The sequence below is a fragment of the Abramis brama genome (genome assembly GCF_963993115.1).
Source record: "Abramis brama genome assembly, chromosome: 11".
Classification (NCBI taxonomy): Eukaryota; Metazoa; Chordata; class Actinopteri; order Cypriniformes; family Leuciscidae; genus Abramis; species Abramis brama.
Window position 1 is genome coordinate 3,164,047 of NC_139973.1, and position 11,249 is coordinate 3,175,295.

The following is an 11,249-nucleotide window of genomic DNA, read 5'->3' on the forward strand; positions in this document are numbered from 1 at the left end:
GACCGGCAGTGAATATTAACCTAAATTTAATCATAATAACTTACTTATGGCGACTGTAATATTTTGAGCTCAGTTATATTGGTTTAAATGAGAGAAATGTGCAATCACAATCACTCACTCTAAATGGATCTTTTTCACTAATAATTGTGAATTTATATGCACAGACATTTTTTTAGTTTCTACTCTCATTCTAATGTTGATCCGGATTGTCTTCAGTGATGAAGCGTGAGCCTACGGTTAGTAATTAGGATAATACATGCTCTAATCATCTCCATATAAAGGTTTTCCACACAATTCCTCTCCTACAGCCATTTGTCACTTGTCATAGAACATGAGCAGGAAGATCTTCCTCCATTGTGGCTGATTTGGTTTGAAATGCATTTAAGCATGCATGATAATTGCGAATCATCACACCGATATGCACAAATATATCATAATTATTGCTTTGAATGCAAGATATTGGGAATTAATTTGCCTTGATAATTAATTATCACTACGACAGTTGCAAGCAGAGGTGTGTGTCCAGTGTTTGTTCTGTGGTGATCTGGATTTACTGGAGCGCTGTAAGGACGTTTGCTTCTCGTGAGCCGTTGCCTCTGGTTTCATCATGTTCTCTCGAGGCGGTGGAGCCGCTGCGATCCTGGAGGGTTTCAGCACACCTTTATTTGACATTTCACACCAGAAATTAAACCAGAAGTCGTCAGTCTGTCTGTCTCTTATTCTATCTATCTGTCTGTCTGTCTCTTATTCTATCTGTCTTTTATTCTATCTATCTATCTATCTATCTATCTATCTATCTATCTATCTATCTATCTATCTATCTATCTATCTATCTATCTATCTATCTGTCTGTCTGTCTGTCTGTCTGTCTGTCTCTTATTCTATCTGTCTTTTATTCTATCTATCTATCTATCTATCTATCTATCTATCTATCTATCTATCTATCTATCTATCTATCTATCTATCTATCTGTCTGTCTGTCTGTCTGCCATTCTTTTTCTATCTATTTGTCTATCTATCTGTCTGTCTGTCATTATTTTATTCTATCTGTCTTTTATTCGGTCTGTCTGTCGGTCTGTCTGTCTGTCGTTCTTTTATTCTCTCTATCTGTCTGTCTGTCTGTCTGTCTGTCTGTCTGTCTATCTGTCATTCTTTTATTCTCTCTATCTGTCTGTCTGTCTGTCTGTCTATCTATCTGTTTGTATGTCGTGTCTGTCATTCTATCTATCTATCTATCTATCTGTCTGTCTGTCTGTCTGTCTGTCTGTCTGTCTGTCTGTCTGTCTGTCTGTCTATCTATCTATCTATCTATCTATCTATCTATCATCTATCTGTCTATCTATCTATCTATCTATCTATCTATCTATCTATCTATCTATCTATCTATCTATTAATCTATCTATCTATCTATCTATCTATCTATCTATCTATCATCTATCTATCTATCAATCATCTATCTGTCTATCTATCATCTATCTGTCTATCTATCTATCTATCTATCTATCTATCTATCTATCTATCTATCTATCTATCTGTCTGTCTGTCTGTCTGTCTGTCTGTCTGTCATTCTTTTTCTATCTATTTGTCTATCTATCTATCTGTCTGTCTGTCATTATTTTATTCTATCTGTCTTTTATTCGGTCTGTCTGTCTGTCTGTCTGTCTGTCTGTTGTTCTTTTATTCTCTCTATCTGTCTGTCTGTCTGTCTGTCTATCTGTCATTCTTTTATTCTCTCTATCTGTCTGTCTATCTATCTGTTTGTATGTCGTGTCTGTCATTCTATCTATCTATCTATCTATCTATCTATCTATCTATCTGTCTGTCTGTCTGTCTGTCTGTCTGTCTGTCTGTCTGTCTGTCTATCTATCTATCTATCTATCTATCTATCAATCATCTATCTGTCTATCTATCTATCTATCTATCTATCTATCTATCTATCTATCTATCTATCTATCTATCTATCTATCTATCTATCTATCTATCTAATCATCTATCTGTCTGTCTGTCATCATTTTATTCTGTCTGTCTGTCAACCGAATGGATCATTTTGATGGATCGCAATGAATTTTTATTAGTTGTGAAAAGTATTACAATTTCACTGAGAATCAACTCATCATTACTTATTGTGCAAATTGTAGACAATTTGCACAATATTCATTTGCTCACTTGTGCCAAAATACGTGTAATTTGCTACATCAGTAGAAAAAAATATATAATTCATGAATTGAATTAAAAAAACTAATTTGAATTCTGAATGAGTGCACAACCCTGATTCCTCAGCTAATGAGCTCTTCTGGAGAAGTACAAGCTTTACTTTTGGCATCAAATCATTGATTACAATAATCAAAACACTTTTTGTTTTTTGCTCTCCGCCCTTGCAACTATGACCTTGCAACGAATTGAAATGGTAACAGCATAAGCTCCAGTGTTTACACCGTTACTGTATAAACTAGAAACAGTAATACAGTTTCCAGAGTGGTATTTTAGGCTGGTTTTTCGATCAGTATTTACAGGTTGTCATAGAGACACTCAGGTCATGATCTTTCTGTGGAGGAGCTGTGCTGTTTAAATATGGACGCGGTCTCTAATGAGAGATATGATGGATAGAGCGATGCTACGACTGCAATTAGCTTCGAAAGCAGCCATTTTCCTCTGCTGAATGTGAAGGAGAATGTGAAGGAGAACGGCCTTCTGTTTCATTTTTTTAAATCGAAGGAGGTATAAAAAGTGCCCCTGGCAAAACATTGCAGGCTATTAAACCACGAGTTTGAGAGGAGTTGATGGTGAAAAGTAGGTGATTGCTTTTGGTGAGTCATTCAGTACCACCCAAACACACCTTCATACTCCTACACACACACACACACACTGAATGCTCAAAGAAAAATACCCACATCAACACCAGCTTAATAACTTAATGTCACAGTCAGCTGCCCTCCTTCCAGGGTCCCACATTCACTTTTTGACACTCCTACCAATGACGGGTGAACTGAGAATATTTACTGGCCATGAAAGGAATTATTGCACAGTTATTTTCTAGTATATTTGAGGTCAGAATACAGTCTACTGAATCATTAAAAACTATATTAAGGCCAGTCTCTTTATAACATACCATCTCTTGCATAAACATCCATCCGTGTTTTGATCCTCTGAGAATATATATATATATATTTGCATGCATTGCTTGGTGGTTACTAGTAAAATTTGAAAAGCTTTGATAAGTTTCCAAAGATGTATAGTTTTTCAAGATTAAATAATCAATTTAATGGTTTTATATATATATATATGGAGTACATCTAAAAATTGACTAGTTACTCGCCAAAGCAAAGACTGACTTGTATTCAGCTCTTATCATGTGTTAATTTTGTACACCACCTCTTTCTTTCAAATTTCTCTCGTTTTATCTCTCTGTGACCGTGAGTAGCTCTGTGCTCTTTTATAAAACGGACTGTGATATAAACGTGTTGCTCTGAAATCTCAGTCTTCCATCAGGATCCCCAGAGTCCGTCCCATTAATCCCAGTGATCTCAGCTCGTGTCCAGCGGTTATCGAGACTGATCTCGGCCTCTAAAGAGTCTCTGCCGATTTCAGACCAAGGGAACCATTACAAACGCCGCATTACCAGCTGGACAAAGTCAAAAGGTAAAAAACGGTCTTTTCCCTGACGATAACCGACCGCTCTCGTTCCCTGTCACACTGATGCCAGAGTGATTTGTTTATCGCCGTAGTGCATTATTAGCTTGGGTGGAGGACTTTAATGATAAAGAATGAGTCTGGAAATACACATCGAGCTGTGGAAAAAGCTGCAGTGATGAATGAGTCTGGGCTCTTATGGACTGAGACTCGAATGAGACTGTCGGCAGGGGTTCAAAGAGCTAAGAGTTCAGGAAGCTACGTTTAGCATTTTATACATGCTGGAAACCGAATGATGAGGTTGAGTTTCATTACAGGACTAATGCATCAAAGCTGACAGTATGTGTAAAAAATGCATTATTATTAATGAACAGTGTTTAAAGGGATACTTCAGGATTTAGCATTAAGCTTTGTATTAGTAGAAAACCTGTAGTATTTTCGAATTACCGTGCTTTCCACCCTCATATCCCCCTGAGACGAGAGGTTTATGTATTTTTTGTCTGGAAAAAAATCTTCAGATGATGCAAAAATCGTCATTTTGCGTCATCGGAAGATTTTTTGGCCAGAGGCGAGAGACTGTCACCCGCCCATAGAGGGTGGGATCTCACTCACAGAATGTACACATAGTGTCAGCCATCTTTCTTTGGAAGCTAAGCTAGCAGGCTCTTGTTCTGTGGAGAAAGCTGAGTAGTAGGGGTTACCATCCTCTTTTTCCCGGACATGTCCGGCCGTCGAGATCGTCCAAAATGTCCGGGATTCGCCTTTTGCTTTCTGCAGTCGCGATTCATTGTTTACATGCACACCTTTTGTTTCAATCTAACTGAATTCATTCCGATTGGTGAATCTGAATGTAGTGTTTACATGAACACTAAACAAGTGATCGTTGATGTGCGTTTTAACATTGCTAAGAAAATTCCCGCTCCTCCGTGAGAGATACGAGACCGGTGCGTCTCGCTCATCAGTAATCACGCCACCGGCCTCGCGCCGTTCTCCCGCAACCCTCAGCCTCGTCCTGCTCGCCACAGTAAACACAATGAATGGCGACTGTAGAACGCAAAAGCCGAATCCCGGACATTTTGGGCGATCTCGAAATCCCTGGCAGACTCGTCACGGAGACTCACTAGTAGCCTAGCCTGCGCTCTCTTACCGGTAGGCGTGGCTTGGGAGTGGCCTCCTAGGGCAGCGAAGCAAGTGCATTCTGGGAGTTGTTGTCTTTCATCCACATAAGCCAAAAATACATTTTCTGGCTTTTCTCAGTCTAGAAAGGGTTAGCTCCAAATTCAAAAATATTTTCACTTTTTCTTCTACATAAATGACCCATTTTAAATACACATTCATCTTTCCAGAGGTGAAGTATCCCTTTAATGCATCACTAGTTTTGCTTCTATTTAGGGTTAGGGATTTGAACAAACCTCAGCGTGTTACTTGTCCTGCAGTGTTTGCTCCAGACATGAATAATTGAAAGAAAGTGATTTCAACGATATTGTTTCTCTGTGCCATTGTCGTTATAGTTGTGTCGTGGACAACGATTTTTAGAACTATATCTTTATTGTTATCATTATAGTTATCGTCTTTGGTATGAACAGGCCTTTACACTGAAGGTGGGACCTGACACTCTTTTCACTTATTGAGCAGCTTTATTTTAAAGTTAAATGCATGAATCTGATGAAATATTAAGAGCTCCAACCCCTTTTCAGTGACTTGCATTGACTTGCAAATATGAAAAAAGTAGGTTTGCAGCATTTACTGTGAACCGAGCCACTCTGAGATGGTGAAAACAGTGGATCATGAGCCGTACGCATGTAAAAGAACGCAGTACCACGCTGTGCTCTGAAACACGCAGTGCAATTTACTATTTATTTAATTAAATCGGCATGTTCTTATCAGAAGTCTAATAATATTTTTGCTTCATTATTAAAGGTGCATTGCGCAACATTTCATGTTAAAAATACCCGTTTTTCTAACCCATACATGCTTAAACAATTGCCTGATGGGCTGAATGAGCCCTTCTCTGATCACTGCGATTGCCTCTATAATCCTGTACAGTAAAATAAATTAGAGGGATTCGGGACGGAATTTGAGACTGGGCGTGACGTCATGCGCGTTCACGCTCACCTGGTAATGTCTGGCAGGTTTGTGTATTCGCCGCGACGCCGCCATTCTCCGTATCAGCGAAGACAACTCGAGCGACAAAACTTTAGTCAACTTTCGACAAAAGTAAAAGATGGATTCAAAGAGACCGGCTTGTAGTTCATTCCAAACCCCAACGCAAACTCCACGTAAGACAAAGAAAAGAAAACTTTTGTCTAGTGCCTTAAAATGACTTGCAGATTTATAACTTTATTACCTCTGAAGACATTATGACTGTAAACAAAAGATTTGTGCGGCTGATGCTCCTTTGGTTATGAACACCTCGTGCAAGCGTGCGTGTGCGTGTGGTCCATGAGCGTGCACACCTCTGGTTGCAGTTTCGCTTGTCGCCAGAGGGGGCATAGTTCTGCAAAAACTCAGAGACTTGCGCAATGCACCTTTAAACTAGTGGGAAAAACAACCTTGGTAATTTTTTGGAAACTGCTAACATCATGTATACTTATTTTATTTTTATTTTTATTACTTTTATTTTGGAAGAGTCTAGTGAAACCGTGTGAAATACCTTAACCTAATTATAGTTTGTCGAGCTCATCAGCAATAATGACTTACAAAATAGTACGCCTGTGTCGCATCTTTGGTGGCTCAGTGGCTCAGTGGGAAGCAACTAAGCAACTACGTAGAGTCCTTTCTGTGTGGAGTTTGCATGTTCTTCCTTCGTCTGCAACCCAAAAACATGCAATATATGTGAATAGGAGACGTTAAATTGTCCGTAGGTGTGAGTCCCAGGCCATGTAATTGGGAGGGTTGAGGAAAGACCTGGCAACCTACCCCGGAAAAAATAATTGGCAGGAAAATTCATGGACAGTCTCTTGCGTATGGCAAGAGATGGCCAGAGAGTCACTAAGGATAGATAGATAGATAGATAGATAGATAGATAGATAGATAGATAGATAGATAGATAGATAGATAGATAGATAGATAGATAGATAGATCGATCAGTGTATCACTGCAGAAGTTTGGTGAGTGTCGTGAGATGGATGTGCGAGTGTTGATATAGTTGTGGTCATTGAGTCTCTGCTGTAGGTTTTTAATCAGTGCAAGTCTGCTCTTATCTACCACACGCCCACAAGCTTAAAGGTCACCGATGACAGCTCAAGGTCTCCTTTATCTCCATTTAGACACACACACACACACACACACACACAGGCCAGAGCAAGGGCTTCACAGTCATCATTTGGTGTACATTTGCAGAAGTACATACTTTCTACCCTGTTAAAACACCCTTCACACTGATTCTGAGTCTTTAACTAGTAATATAAGCATACAGCATGGCCATTTTACCAGATATTTGGTGCTTTGTGCGCACTGTGACAGTACATTTTCATGTAGAGGTCAGGATCTGTTGTTAAGAAGTTGTAACTGCCTGAAAAGTTTGGATAAAAGACAGAGAGCTGTTGCATGTGGTTCATTTAATGCTTTTACTGCAATTTAATGTTTCAAGAGGTTACGTCAACAAAATGATACTTTAAAAGAACAACCAAAAGATATCTCAATATGACCAGTGTTAATTTAGGACTATTTATATACTATTATTGTATTTATTATTATTTTGAATGGGCTTTTCTTTTCTTTTTATATTTTCAGTTTTCATTTGAATTTTAGTTTAAGTTTGTGCTTTTGTAATTTTTATCTCCTTTGTTGTCTATGTAGCTGTCATGATTCCTGTCTTGTGTTTCCCTTGTCTTGTGTGGACTTTTGTTATTTCCTGTTCTGTGCCATGTTTTGTAGTCCTTTGTAGTTTTTCTTGTTTATTAGTCTTCCCAGGTGTTTCTAATTAATTAACCACGCCCCCTTGTTATCTGGCTTAGCTTGTTTGTCCCTGTGTATTTATAGCCCTTGTGTTTCACTTGTTACTTTGTCAGTTGTTGTATGTGTAATGGTTGCCTCTCTCTGTGATTCCCAAGGTTTTGTTCCTTTGTTCTTTGAGTTCTGTGTTCTCTGTTTTGTGTTACTTTATTAAATCATCCTGCGTTTAGATCCTCGTCTTCGCCTGCTTTTCTCAGCTGCGTTACAGTAGCTTTATTTATTTCTAGTTTTATTTTTTAGCAGCTATAGATCTTCAGCTTCTTTTATTTCAGTTAGTTGTCAAGACAAAAGGAAAAATAATTCTCAATTTTCATTTCATTTCAAGGTTTTCCATCTAATATTTATATTTAGTTTTTATTTAGCTTTATTTCAGTTAACAAAAACACATTTGAATAGTTTTTAGTTAACAATAACAACACTGATACGAACTCAAGCATTATTCATCAAACATTGACTTTATAGCTCTATATTATTATTGCATGATATCTATTGACTCATTTGTGTCTGTTTTGTCTCTGGAGTTTTAGGTGAAACAAATGAGACAAAATTGATACCTATAAGAATCATGAGTAATGTCTCCGCACATATGAAAGAGCAACATTAGAGCAATGCAAATTTCCTTCAGGAAATAATTCCAGTTCAGTCCGGATTCCTCCATGGATGAATGCTAAGTTTTGGAGATGATTTCAGTTTCCGCACAGGAAATGATGCGTGCACACTCTCTCAAGTCGCATTGATATAATTCTTAGTAATCGCATGCAAATGCAAGGAATTCCCCACAGGGCAACATCGTATCCTGCTGGTAATGATTTTGTATAGGTGATGATTGTCTTTCAAAATGAAAAAGAGTGCGTTGACAAAATGTAGATACGTGCAAAGTGGAAAGTAATAGTAATGATTATGAAATAATGGGAAGCAAATGAGCACTTAAACGCCCCCAGACCTCCTCGCTCAATTCAGGGTACAAAGGCCAGATGCGTAGAGCAAGATGTGCATGGCTAATCCTCAGTGACAGCCTCGTTCCTTTTCTCCTTGTGCTCTTCTCCTTTGCTGGCAATGACCAGTTGAGCGGTTTAGTAACAGAGCTGTAACGGCGAGCCTCTGTAACCAGCAGATTTACATAGCAAAAAGTATTTACGCCCTACCAAGCGAGGAGAAACAGAAACGACTCCCATGCATTTGTTCCATTGTGTATTTGCACACGAGCCACAGAGTTATCAACCCTCCCCGATGCCGTTTATGGAAAAACAAGCCGACCCCCTTCACATTCTCTGAGGGCTTGACTTCAATCACTGCCACCGTGTAATAAATTTGGAACAGTCGCATGAAGACATCACGGCATTAAAATGCATCTCTCTCCGCATTTCGAGAAAATGTGGCTATTGCTTTCCCAGCCTCGTCTCAGAATGTGCAGAATGGAGATGTGATGTTTACTCGGCTATCTGATTTAAGCATCTCGCATCTTTTGTTTGCTTCAGCCGCTACCCTATTTATCTGAAAGGCGTTCAGATTCATTATGAAATCTGCTGCTGGCTAGAAACAAGATGCGCTTGGAAACAAGCGTGGCTCTTGAATGCGTCTCTTAGAGACCTCGTGCTGAATTATGGCCAGTTGTAATGTTTACAGGCCGAATGATTGTAGGAATGAGGGAGGAAATTATGGTGGGCATTTCAGTCGAAATTTATTTCCGAGCTCATAATGTTTCAGGGTCTTTTGCTGTTCTGATAATAGGCCTACACTTTTATTTATATATATATATATATATATGTGTGTGTGTGTGTATATATATGTATATGTATGTATGTATGTATATACATACTCATTGCAAGCTCAATTCGTGTCTTATAAATATATTTATATTGATATCTTTACATTTATAAACAATGCAAAGCGTATGGCTTTAAAGAAATATTTTACTAAAACCGTGTGAAATACCTTAACCTAATTATAGTTTGTCAAGCTCATCAGCAATAATGACTTACAAAATAGTAGGCCTGTGTCGCATCTTTGGTGGCTCAGTGGCTCAGTGGGAAGCAACTATGCAACTAAGCAACTACGGTAGAGTCCTTTCTGTGTGGAGTTTGCATGTTTTGCCTTCGTCTGCAACCCAAAAACATGCAATATAGGTGAACTGGAGATGCTAAATTGCCCGTAGGTGTGAATGCGTGTGAGTCTCAGGCCATATAATTGGGAGGGTTATGGAAACCTGGCAACCTACCCCGGAAAAAATAATTGGCAGGAAAATTAATGGACAGTCTCTCGTGTATGGCAAGAGATGGCCAGAGAGTCACTAAGAATTGGATACGACTGAAATGGTGATAGATAGATAGATAGATAGATAGATAGATAGATAGATAGATAGATAGATAGATAGATAGATAGATAGATAGATAGTCATATCTTTAAATCTGTTATCAGTGTATCACTGCAGAAGTTTGGTGAGTGTCGTGAGATGGATGTGCGAGTGAGAGTGTTGGAAAATGTTGGAAAAAATCTGTTTTTTTAAAACATTATGAGTTAATTTCTTCCGTTAAACAGATTGTCCAGGCCATATCTGTTATGAAAGATTTCAAAGGTAAGCTTTTCAGTCTCTTCTTCACAAAAGGCTATCATATGGCTTCAGAATGTCCTATTAACTACTTGCTTTTTGTCCGTATCGGAGCTTGACAGTCCGTGGTCCACATACACATTCACTGCATGGATCTGCTAAATCTCTCCTTTTGTGTTCCACTTAGGAAAGAAAGTCATACGGCTTTGGACGGACATGAAAGTGAGCAACTAATGACAGAATCTCCCTCTTCATATCTTCATTCAGTGCCCTGGGCTCAATCCTGCTTCACATTAACTAAACGAGTTTAATGTCTTGATGTAACAGTCGATTTACAAGGATTTCCCCATGCATCACGCAACATCGAGTGGGGAAAAAAAAGGTCGAGAGCGTAGCCGTCGGAGTCTGACTGTTTTAAGCACGCAAAGACTCATTCCATTTACTGGAGGATGTCAAATGCCGTTTCAGTAGTACTGCCACTAGTGCATAATCCGAGCTATTTTAGTGCAACCCTCCCACGCATGAAAAATCTAAGGCATCCTCTCTCGTTTAGTATTCCATGCACGCATTATGTAATGCTCTTTATGGGAGGGGGATGGGGAGAAACAGATGAAGAGGAAGAGAGAGGAAGACACTCGTCCCATTGCACGTGGACTATTGTCACAGGGTTTGTGAGCCAGTGGCAGCGATTGCCCTCGAGATACAACAACAGAGGTGTCAGGATACGTATGATTTACACCTCCTGTAGGTACGAGCGCGTGTGGGAAGACGGGCTGATGTTTATTGAAATTTAGATGCGTCTCTTTGTAGGAGGAACGGTTCAAATGCACAAGTCAAAATCTTGTCTTCCCGTGGCGTGCTCTGTATTCATGCATGAGCGAGCATTCATTAGTTACAACTAATCAGACCCTGTCGAACTAAACGTGTGCGTGTTTGTGCCCAGAGTAGGGATGCAAATTATCGATTAATTCATTAATCATTGTTCAGAGAATCTCATAGCCGACAATTAATTTAATTTAATCGAGTAAATTCTTGTCGACAATTAATCGATAATCGATTAACCGTTTCCATCCCTAGCCCAGAGGAACCTTTGATTTCTCTCAGGTTTCTCTTT